Here is a 12,494-nt window from a genome sequence, read left to right as displayed (position 1 = left end):
GGAGAGAGGGCCAGGAGCCAGCAAAGGACACTGAGAGGTAGTGCATGAGACAGGAAGAAAGTCAGGAACTGTGCTGTCCCCGGGATCACGAGAGGAGCAAGCTTCCAGAAAAAGGGGGTATTCGCCTGAATCAAACATTCCCAGGAGGACAAGCCTATAAAAGGAGCCTACCCACACTCTGATCCTGACCCTGATCCTAACCAAGACCCCCAACTCTTCCTTAGAAGGATAATGAGGACGAGGTAGAATGAATGATACAATACCTTATCTAAAAGGGCCATCAGTAACACTACTTCATAAAATCATGTAACCATTTTTAATTAAGAGGATACTCTGCTCAGCAAAGGCTGCACTCTTTGAGCCAAACTGAAACCCCACTGGGATGACTGAAGTGATGAACACTGGCCATGGGGATCCCCTGCTGTTACTGAGAACTTTTAGAGGCATTCTGCAGGATCCTCCAGTCTGCCTCTGACGCAGCATCATGAGCAGCAAAGTGGCTGTTTCCTTCTTTGCTTTGCTTATCTTTTTTCCTGAAACTAACGCGGAAACACATTACTCTTTCCTTCTTTTAGGCAGACACTAACGCACATGGTTTTGTGGGCTTGGTGTCCCAGGCATTCTGGAGACAACAGAAATATAACCAGAAATGATGCCTTTTTTTCCACCAAAAGGAGCAGTGAAATAAGCCCTTGGGATGCTCAGGGTGTCATGTCCTGCTGCCTCTTCCCACCATTGCTCTGAGGCATGGTGCCTGCCACCCTGATCTTGACTTTCACTCACACACGATTGTGACTGTGGCCATGTAGAACTTTTATTCATTTCCTCTATTCCATTTTTACCTATTTAATCAAATTAACACTATCTAGACTATGGAAAGAACAACAGAAACAGTGTTGAGTCTGAATTATCTATTCACTTTAATGGTCAACCTGAGAGGCAGAATGAGATAACACAAAGAGCATGGGTTGACTCCTGGCTCTGCCTCTCACTAGCTGAGTGACCCTGGAGGTCTACGTAGTCCAGTGGGCTGGGGAGTGTGTGGTGAGAAACCTGCCCTCTAAGTTGGGCTGGGTTCCTGTGACCTGTCATTAGCCATGGAGGAGCAGGGCTTGCCATGATTATGAGGAGACTCAGTAAGGAACCAAGGAGACAGTCATTTTGATGCATTCCATCCAAGGCAGCAGGATGGAGAGGTGGAAACGGAGACAGAATCCAACAGTTTGCATTGGGGGCCAACTAGATAGAGTTAACAGACTTGAGAGGGTGCGTAGGAAGTGAATTCTACTACAGTCCTAAGGTGCTGATACACAGAGCCCTGTCCCCTTTGAGACAGAGGCTGCAGCTGGATGAGTCAGCCAATCCTGGGGTGGGGAGGGAGCTGCTCAGGGTACTGGGATGCTCAGACATTGGAAAGTAACCTCACTTCTCTATACACCAATTTCTTCATTCAAAAACTCTGGGTAGTAATGCCTTCCTCAAAGAACTGGTTTAAAGTGAGATAATATATATAGAAAATCTAACTTAAGAGCTGGCTTATAGAAAGTGCTAAAAGAATGATTATTGAGCAACAACTGACTGAACACTTTCACCTAAAGCTCTTTCCATAATTTCAAACTCAAATTCATGGTATCCAGGACTAAGGCAGGGTCTTAAGCCCACTTGTCTTACATGTGTTCTTTCCCAACATCCTACAGAAAAAATCCAACCATACCAGATGAAAAATTATGTCCCAACTGGAGATGGGAGTAGGGTCTCATCCTTACATGCGGTAGGTCAACTTCTAAGATGGCCCCAATGATCCTGTCTCCCGTTATTTATGTTCTCGTATAAACTTTTACCCTTGAGTGGGAGCTGGACCTAGTGATGGGGTGTCTTTTCTGTAATTAGGTTGTAAAAGATTGTGCTTTCATTTTGCTAGCTCTCTATTGGCCACTTGGGTGAAGCCAGCTGCTATACTGGAGAGACCCAAGGAACAAGAACTGAGAGCAGCCTCAAGCAAGAGGTGAACAAAAATCTTCAGTACAACAACCCCTGAGGAACTGAATCCTGCCCAAACCATGTCGGCTTCAAGGCAGATCCTTCCCACAACCGAGTCTTTGGATGGGACCACACAAGCCTTTGCTGACACTTGATTGTAACCTTGTGAGAGACCTGGAAGTAGAAGACCCAGCTAAGCCATGCCTGGATTCCTGACAGACAGAAACTGTGAGAGAATAAATGTGTTGTTTTAAGCTGCTAACTTTTGGAGTAATTTGTCACACATCAGTAAATAATTAGTACACCAACCTTGTCATCTGATGAGGTTTCAGTTTGGAATGGCACAGGGAGGAGCAGAGTGAGGGGAGGGCTGACCAGCTACCACACCATGAAAGGAAGTTCCCCTGGGGGTAACTGAAGGGATCGCCATTCATGAAACCCCGTCCGGGAGCTAGAGACAGAGCAGGCTACAGAAAAAGCAGTGAGCAGAGATGAAATTCAACTTTTTTTGAGTATTCTACCTAAAGTACCTATGGCAGGTGCTAGAGAACAAGGGGAGTGAAGTCCAGTCACCTCGCTTATAATCTGCATCCTTGAGGCTGCAGAGGGCAGGGCTTGTATTCAGAAAAGACTCTGTGAGGTCAGTGATGAGCAAGATGCCACCTAGAGAGAGACTCTGCCAGCTGATGTCCAACTTCCAAGACAAGGAGACTTTGCTCTTGAGCTAAGGTGAAACCCCACCCAAGCAGCTCTCAGCCCTGCTTACAGTACCATCCCTGTCCTGGACAAACTATTCAATCTCTAAACTGCTAAAGAAAAAAGTATATATCTGTTTGTCTTCTGTTTTTGTTAAGGACAGAAAAATTACATTGGCTTACAAAGTCTCTGCTGGGACCCATCTCAGCTACCAATCCTGATTATCTTTCTGAAAAGCCATCCATATGCATCAACAGAGCAAAAAATTACCAGATAAATAAAAATGCTCAGTGGTTTAAATGGAACATTCAGAGCAAATCATCCTGAGTGTAAAAGCACTTAATAACAGAGTTCTTCTCCCTCATGTTTCCTGTGTATATGTTTTTTTTTATAATTCTTATTCTCATAGAAGGCTGTTAGGGAAAGGAAACAATATGCAACAATTCTTAAAAATAGAAAATATAATTGCACACCTGGAAAAAAGCCCAGTAGCACTGAGCACATCTAGCTTCCATCTTACTTTCTAATTCCACTTCCCAGTAAAAGGAATCAGTACTCTTTGGAGAAATGGCTGATCCTAAGACTGGGGAAGCAAATAGACAAGATGAGCCTGGAAAATCTTATAGAACCAGAAAGTAATACAGCACTCAAAATACAAAAACAAAAAAAGGCCACATTGATGGGGTCAAAAGGGACACAGAAGACAATTAAAACAGCTCCCAAGTGGCCAAAGCTGGAAGAATTTGAGCAACAAAATAAATAAAGCAGTATTGGATTATAACCCAAAGTGTAAAGTAAATATTCATGAGTCCATACTGAGATACATAAATAAGGAGACAAACCTCCCATGCAGAAGAATCCAAATAACTTATGTAGATACTCAGCTTCAAGGAAATGGAACATACCTCCCCACTCCTTAAGAGTGGGCAATGTATGGTAACTCCCTTCCAAACAGCACAGTATGGAAAGAGGGAAAAAGAGTAATCCTACAGTAAGAAACCTGACAAACGCTACCTCAGCCAGATGGTCAAGTCACCATCAACAGGGCTAAGTCACACTGATGCATGTATCATGGATACAATGTGATGAAAATAACATTTTACTTCCGTGGTCTTCCTCCCAAAACACACAACCTCAGTGTAATCATGAGAAAAACATAAGACAAATCTCAGTTTGAGGGACATTCTACAAAATACCTGACAAGTACTCCTCGAAACTGTCAAGGTCATCAAAAACAAGAAAAGTGAGGACTGTCATAGCCAAAAAGAGCCTAAAGAGACATGACTAAACATAATGAGGTGTCCTGGATGAGATTCTGGAACAGAAAGAGGAGATTAAGTGAAAACTAAGAAAATCTGAATAAGGTATAGACTTTCGTTAATAATAATGTATCAATGCTCGTTCATCAGTTGTAACAAATGTACCATGTGTAACAAATGTAAGATGTTAATAGTTGGGGAAATTAGATGTGGGGTATATGAGAACTTCCTGTGCTATATTCATGATTGTTTTGTAAATCTTAAATTGTTCTAAAATAAATACTTTATTAACGATCAACAAAGATGGAAAGAAACAGGTAAAGTATGGGGGAAAGTAGCCTGAACCAAAAAACTGATTTAGGGTCTCGCAGTAGGTGTCAGATTTTGGAGAAAGAGAAATTGGATGGTTGCATCCAAGGTAGAAGAAATTTAATAGCAATTAAAGTTTTGGTGGAATTTTTAATCATTTTTTACAAAAATGGTGCAAGACGGACTTGATGAGCTTATTACATACTTTTTGGAGTGCACATTGAAAACTTTAAATTAAAATGTCCATTGGTGGGGGAAATAAAAGCCCTCAATAGACACAGTTAAACAACAGACTGGATTCTGGAGATAAATGAATTGGGACTTAAAGGACCCAATCCAAAAGTTCCTCCAGAAATCAGAAGCAAAAACAATGATAAGAAATTTAAGGGAAAAACAAAAGCATGAAGGAAAAAAAAAAAGGTTAGGACATTTCAACATATGTACAATAGGAATTTTAAGAGAAGAAAAAACAAAGGTTAGAGATTAAAAAAAATAGAAAAGATTTTAACTGGAAGAAAGATTATGATCTTACGATCAAACGAGCTATGTGCTAGTCAGGAATAAGAAAAAATACCCACATTAGACAAATTCTGGTGAAATTTCTGAGTTTCAAGGATGAAGATCATGCAGATAGGAAGAAACAAAAAGGTTTCATACAGAGGAAAAACAATAGAAACTTCATCAAGGAAGAAACTGAAACTGAAATGACAGATCATTAAGAAATTAATGAGAATGAGCAAACTACATACCAAAATCTATGCAAGGCTCCACAGAATGTGTTCAAAAGAGTGGTTTCTTATCTAGTAATGTGATCCTGGACAAGTTACTTAACTTCATAAAGCTTTAATGCTCCATCTTTAAATAATAATGTCAACTACTTCCAGGATGCAAATTATGTGCCAGACACTGTCCTAGGGGCTTTTATGTGTATGATTTTATTTATCGCCTATAACGTGGATAATATGATTATTCCATTTTACAGATGAGGAAATAGAAGCACAAGGTCACAAAGGTATAAACGGCAGCAACTGTAGCTCGAGTCTGCACTCACAGCCACTCTGCTCTAAAGACTTCTTAAGAGGCCTTATGGGATGTTACAAGTGTTCATGGAGACAAGGCAAATAAAACATGTAGCATTATGCCTGCCATACAGTGTACTCAATAATTGGAGCTACTGTTTGTTTAAAAAAATAAAGCAAACATATGACTCAAGGAGCTAGAAGACAAACAATAAAATAAATTGAGTAAGGAGAAGGAATTAATAAAGGCAATAATTACTAACCTAAATTTAGCATTTTTGCTAAATTAGAACGGTAAGAAAAATCATTCACTGTATTGATAAATAGAAGTGCAACTTGACTGAAAATAATCAAATACACAAATTTCTTCTACGTTTTATCAAAGAGAAAATGTGGGTAAAACGAACAATAACACTACTTTGTTAGCACAAATCTGGGATAAATTTCTAGGAAAATGTACATTAAAAAGATCAAGATGTAAAAAACCTAAGAGAGCACTAAAAAGATAAAAAACAGAAAATGCCAAAGCATTAACCTCCAAAAGTCATCAGATTCAGATTTTATGGACAAGTTCTATGAGAATATTATTAGGTAAATATTTTTTTTTTTTTTTTTTTTCTTAAAGAAGTGGTTTATTTTCTGTCAGCCTTACCTGCATTTTCTGTTGAAGAGTCCATGACAGAACAGCTTAAGGAAACTCGTCGGACGTCCCTACCCCTGGCCTGCAGGGCCGGCCTCTGAGGCGGGCTGGCTCAGTCTTGAGGTGAGAACCGCTGACTAGGGCAGAGGACACCTGCCTGCAGCCCAGTCAGACTGAGGAGCCGTAAGGTCGTTAAGTTCTGCAGCTGGAGCAGTCCGTTCACCCTGAAGCTCCTCCTTGGTCACAGCCTTTCAGCGGCGGCAGGCTCGTCTCCTCCGTGTCTTCAGCGTCTGCGTATAAAGAGAGCTCACGCTGGGGCTCATGGGAGATGGAGCTGCGCAGGCGCAGAACTTCCCCGGCCAGCATCCCCTATATCAGACCCACAGAGGGAAGCCCCGTGGCTGCTATGCAGGATGGTCTTGTTCACAGGTGCAGAGGAAATCTGTGCTACACAGAACAATGGGAGGTGAGTTAACATAAGATGACTCTGTGAGAGGCGGGTAGCTGACCTTAGGGTCAGTAACCACCGGTAGTCACGGTTCCCAGAAGGCTGCCTGGATCTGGTCGCTGAAGTTTCCAGGAGCGGAGCAGCCAGCAATAGCACTGGCCCCAGTGGCTGCAGCAACCTTCAGCACAGCACACTGGCTGGTATTCCTGGAGGATATGACATGACAGCAGCTGGATATGCAAAGGCAACAATGGCATGAGCTGCTAGCTGAAGCTTCTCCCAGGAGATGGTGGATGCTTTTCATTGTGTGAACATACTGTTCCACTTGAAGGTCAAGGCTGGTGTCACTAAGTGAGTTTCCACTGCAAGGGATTTGAGGACATCCCCCTCCTTCATTTCAGGACACCAAGAGCTCCAGACATTGTAAAAGTTTCCCTTAAAATCACGACAGGAACCCAGAACAATGCCTTCGGCCTCTCTCTCTGGGTAGCATGGAAAGGATAGCAGAAATTCTAACTGCTGTGTCCTAGGCACTTTTGTCACTGGGTTTGTGAAAATAGGAAAAAATCCCCTGCTTTCCATAAAGGAGTGAGGGAACACCGAAAATGTTCATACTAATTAAACTCCTCCAAAGTATAGAGAAAGGTGGAAGGCTTCTTAGCTCACTTTATGAGGATAACATAACCCCGACCAAAACCTGAAAAAGAAAGCCACAAAAAGGGAAAATTAAGAATGAAATCACTATGGATGTAGATCATGAATGTAATGTGTTAACACAATCACTTCCCCTTCTGAAAGAGAATTTGGCCTTTCCATTAATTTTTTAGTTCTGTGTCTCTGAAAACCAGATGAAGGTAAAATATCAAGTGGGCCTGCTTGGCAGAGGGTGTCTGGACTGGGAGGAAGGTAAGTGAACTACAGATTCCTCATGGGGACGCCACAGCCTTGGGCTCCCCTGAATGCAGGGGACTTGGAAGCCCCACCTATGGACCTCTTCCAAGAGACATTTGCTTCTACGGACATAGGCCTTTAAGCCACGACCATCCTCCCCCCTCCCAATGGAAGTCTTCATTCTTCACACCTGAGCCATCTCATCTGGCGGGTTATAGGAATGGCTCCTGGGTGACTGTGAGGACCACTCCCACCAAGAGGAGCAACTAACGCTGCCCTCCTGTAAGTTATGCCCATCCTCTACCCTTTGGAGTAAACAGGTACTGAGTGTAACCTAGGATAGTTTTGTGAGTCTGAATGGATGCCTAAGCCTAGGAAGACCTCCAGTGTGCATTACAAATAAAAAAATTCAAGATAAAGGAATAGCAGATTGAATCCAGCAACGTATTAAAATGGTAATGTAGTATGACCAAACAGAACTTATTCCAGGAATGTAAGGATGATTCAACATTTGGTAATCTATTAAAACAATTTATCACATGTATTAGTGAAAAGATACAACTCATGGTCCTGACAGGAACTTAAAAAGGCATTTGATAAAATTCAGCAACTATTTCTAATAAAAACTTAGTAAACTAGACATTCAAAATTACTCCCTGTTATGAAATCAATAGCAAACATTTAAATGGAAAACACTGACAGCATTCCTTGTAAAGTGAAGAAAATGGCCACATGGCTTGCTTTGACCACAACTGAATTTCCTTATTTCTAGCTATGAAATAACAACAAAAAGAAATAAGACATAGTATTTTACAGGAACTGATTAGAGCAGCAAACTTGGTCTGGCAGCTTATTTTTTTTAAATGAAGTTTTATTGAGACAAAGCCACACCCATTAATGTACATAATGTCTATAGCTGCTTTCCTGCAATAGCAACAGAATTGAGGAGTTGTGACAGAGACTATATGGCCTACAAAGACTGAAATATTCACTAGCTGGACATTTAAGAAAAATTTGCTGATCCCTGGACTAGAGGATTATTATTTTCAGGTGAAAACATCTACTCAAGGGAAAAAAAAGAGAGAATCAACCGAAAATCATTAGAATAAGCAGTTTCAGTAGTTAGCTGGTGGGTACAAGATAAAGACGCAAATATTAATAACTTTTCTATTGTGTTGGATTGCATCATTTGGCCCTAGTTCCTCACTCCTCCCCATATCCATGTTCTTTCCCATGTGACTGCTGGATGTCCTTTCACTGTGGGCAAGGTGACCTGTTTTACTCATTGATCAGCCCTACGGCTTTCTTTGGCAGTGGTATGTAGGCAGAAGTGAGGCAAGCAGAGGCTTGAGATGAATCTAAGCATTGGACTTACTCTTACACTTCCTTTGCTACTGTAAGAAGAATATTTCTGGATTATCCTACTGGTCTCAGGTATGTGGGAGAGCTAAAATGCTCCATTCAGGCCCAACCTAGATTAACCAACTACTGCAAACCTGCAGATATATAAGTGAGCCTGGGCAAGATCAGCACAGCAGTTCAGTTAAACCAAGCTGAAGCTCAGAGACATGAAATTAGTAATTACTGCTGCATGCCACTAAAGTGTGGTGGTCTTTTATTACACAGCAAAAGCTAACTATTATGTCTATATGTTAGCAATAACCAGTTAGAAAATACAACCCTGTACCCAATAGCTATTAAAACAGAAAACACTTCACCTCTTTCTTTACCCTTTTATATCCAGTTACCTACTCAACATGCCCGTGGATACTTAAGAGGCATCTCAAACTAACCATATCCAAAACAAAATTCACCCTGATACTGAACCAAACTTGGGTCCACTCACCCACATGCAGTAAAGCCAATCAATTGACACTGGGTTGTGGTAAAGTGCAGCATTTATTCTAGAATGCCGTACAAGGAGTCCAGGACAGCTAGTGTTGAAAAAGCCCAAACTCCTCCATGAGTTTCAGGAAAGTGTTTTAGAGGCCAGGTGAGGGAGGGGAGTCCCTGGATATGTGATCAGCTCATGCACAGTTCTCTAATTGGTTAATGGTGAGGTAACAGGGCAGTGTCACAGGAGTTAACATTATCGATCCTTAGGTGCTGGTAGGTCTGGGGGCTACGTCTCATGGTTACGTAGTTAATTTCTTCCATTTAGTGGTGGTTTTAGCATCTGTAAAACAACTCAATAATGTGCATTGCATACTATTACCTGGATGCTTCAGAGAGGAGCTGAAGCAGAGGATATGGGGAAGGGGTCTGCCCCAGGAAGACCCCACAGGGCCCTGCTCAGTTACAACCCACTACAACTCCTCCACTCCCATGCCTGTTTCTTCTGCAGTCTCCCTTATCTCAGTTAATGACCCTATCTCTTTCTCCCACCATCATATCTATCGGCTTTATCTTAAACATATATCTAGATTCTGATTATTCCTTTCTACCACTATTGATACCACCTTGGTCCAAGCCACCATCAGCTCTCACACAGACTATCTCAGTAGCAGCCTAACTGATCTCCTAACTGTAAAAGGGGATCAAGTCCTCCACTCTTGTGCCCCAGCTATTGCCCACACAGCAGCTATTCTTCATGACCTAAAATATGGGCCAAATCACATTATTCCTCTGCTCAAAGCCCTCCAATGGCTCCCACCTTATTTAGGGTAAAATCTTAAGTCCTCCTCTCAGCCTATCAGGCTCTAAAGGATTTCCCTTCTGGCCCCCTCTCTGACCCCAATATTTCCATTCTTTATTTCCAGTCACTCCGCTTGAGAAACACTGGCCCCCGTGCTGTTCCTCCTGCATGGCAGACACACTCTAGCCTCAGGGCCTTTGTGCTTTCTATTCCCTCTGCCTGAAACGTTCTTCCCCAAGACCCCTGCCTGACTAAGTTACTTACTTTCTTTGGGCCTCTACATAAATCACTGTAGCAGAGAGGACTCACTGGCCACCTTAAAGGCCGTAGCTCCCACACTCTACCACTCACTGTTTCCTCACCTGCTTTTGTGCTCATGGCACTTATGACCACCTGAAATTTACCATTGTTTTTGTTTATTGACTTTTTCTGCTCTCTAGAATATGGGCTTCCCAAGATCAGGCACTTTGTTTTGCTCACTGCTTTGTCTGAAGAGCCTAGAACAATGCCCAGGATATAAGAAGTTCTCAATGAATATTGCTGAATAAATAGGTAAACCTAGGAATAAATTTCACAAAACTATGCAAAACCTGTATGAAAAAAGAACTGTAAAATTAAGTTCAGGGAAATTTTAAGAAGGCTACACAGAGACATCATCCTGGATGGAGAGATTCAATATTTTAAAGATACCGAGTTTTCCAAGTTCCATTTATATTGAACACAATCCCAATCCCAGTTAAAATCCTAGTAGTATTTTTTTCTTGAGGAAACTTATCAAAAGGATTCTAAAGCCAATCTAGAGCTTTAAATGTTTGAAACCATCTAAGACACTTTTGAAAATGACAAGCAATAAGAGGCAGGAAGATATTCCCAACCATATAGTTTGATATTCAAAAAGCCACAGAAACTAAAGATCACCAGTGTAACAAAGAGCTTATTGGGACAAATCAGAGAGTCCAGAAACACAGCTAAGCAAACTGGAAATGCAGTGCTCAGTAAAGGTGGTATTCTAAATCAGTAAGGAAAAGAGATATTTAGCCAATAATACTATTGACCAAACTTAGAAGAAAAATAAATTGGATTTCTTTTATACTCTCAAATAAACTCCAAAGATTAGAGATGTCATTGCTAAAAAAAGAAATAACTGAATAATGAAGCCCAGAAAAAGAAGTGTTTTATATCGGTCACATGAAAATGTCTACACAGCCAAAAAAACACTACGACCAGAGCAAATAGAGAAAAATAAATGCATTATATCTGAAAAACAAAGATATACAGGGAACTCTTAGAAACCAGTAAGCAAAACAGAAACAGAAAACTGGGTACATTCAGGTAATAAACAAATAAAGAAACACAAATGAGTAATAACTAATTAATTAGACATATATTAGTATCTATTACGTGCCAGGCACACTGTCCAAAGTTAATAAAAAATCCAGTGTTGGCAGGGGTGTCAGAAATTGGCATTCTTAAACCTGACTAATGAGATTATAATAAATTACTCTCTTCTATCACAGAACAACTTTCTGGAAGGCACTTTGGTAGTATGTGTTGAAAATGAAAGCATTAAAAATGCTGGACCTTCAGTTCCAGATTAGAGTTTATATCATCATGTCTGGATGTGAGATCTGGACCTAAGGCTTGCAGCCACCAGGGGACACACCCTGAAGACAAAGCCAACCAGCGGAGAGACAGAGTCACCTGAGTCTTTGTCCTCCAACCCTGGAGACCACCCTCGCCACAGATTTGCTCTTTTCTGAGATGGCAAATTTCCTCATCGTTTAAGCCAGTGTTAACTGGGGTTCCTGCCATTTGTGGCCAAAGCATCCTTGATGACACAGGGTCTGCCCAACCCTTCTAACCTCCTAGCCTTCTTCTCTGCCTCTTCCCAACAGCCACCTCTGCAGGGGTCAGGCTGCTTCCAGCCCTGCCCACACCTTGATTTCAGACCTTTGGCCTCTAGAACCACGAGAGAATAAATTTCTGCTGCTTTAAGTCACCCAGGTTGTGGTACTTTGTTATGGCAGCCCTGGGAAACCAATGCAGCTGACATCCAGAATCTCCCTCCTCCAGCCCCAAAGCCAACTTTGATTTTCTGATTGTATTAAGTGGTCTTGGAATATAGGCCATATAGTTGGGTCAGCAGAAATGGAGACTGATGTACGGTACAGTAGATAGGAGCACCGGCCTTGGGTCAGATACGTTCAGTTCAAGTTGCCAGCTGTGACTACAGCGACTCTCAGCCTCTCTGAGCGTCAGTTTCCACATCTATAAAACAGGGCTGATAAAGATGGTTGAGAGGCTTGAGTCAGATCATATACATCAAGTGCTTAATATGTTACCGTGTGTATAGTAAGGGTTCAGTAAATTCTAGTGCCTTCCCCAGTGTGCTTCAGAACAGAAGTCCCTATCCTTTCTTAATTAGATGGACACCAATAAACTGGCCACAGGAAAGGGGGCCCCACAGTCTCTATCAAATGTAGGGACAGGTTTTAGGTCATGATGGACTGTGAAAATTCCATTTTTAAGGATAGCTTGGATTCTTATTCACCGACAGTGAGGAGGAGGAAGAGGAGGGGAGAGGGAAGGAAGGAGAGGGTCCTAGGTCCTGGAGCTC

General features: G+C 41.7%; 1 protein-coding gene across 2 annotated transcripts in view; it reads right to left on the bottom strand.

Annotated features, from left to right (window-relative positions):
• Positions 1-12,494, bottom strand: part of FBXL21P — a 41,132-nt gene that overhangs the window by 27,725 nt on the left and 913 nt on the right. For both annotated transcript variants that reach the window (XM_032476800.1, XM_032476799.1), the window contains exon 2: positions 5,916-7,048. The gene's annotated coding sequence lies outside the window, so the exon portion shown is untranslated. The remainder of the gene's footprint in view (positions 1-5,915; positions 7,049-12,494) is intronic.

This window comes from Camelus ferus, chromosome 3 (assembly GCF_009834535.1).
Source record: "Camelus ferus isolate YT-003-E chromosome 3, BCGSAC_Cfer_1.0, whole genome shotgun sequence".
Taxonomy (NCBI): Eukaryota; Metazoa; Chordata; class Mammalia; order Artiodactyla; family Camelidae; genus Camelus; species Camelus ferus.
The sequence above is the reverse complement of the archived record's forward strand: the minus strand, read 5'-3'. Positions and strand labels throughout refer to the sequence as shown.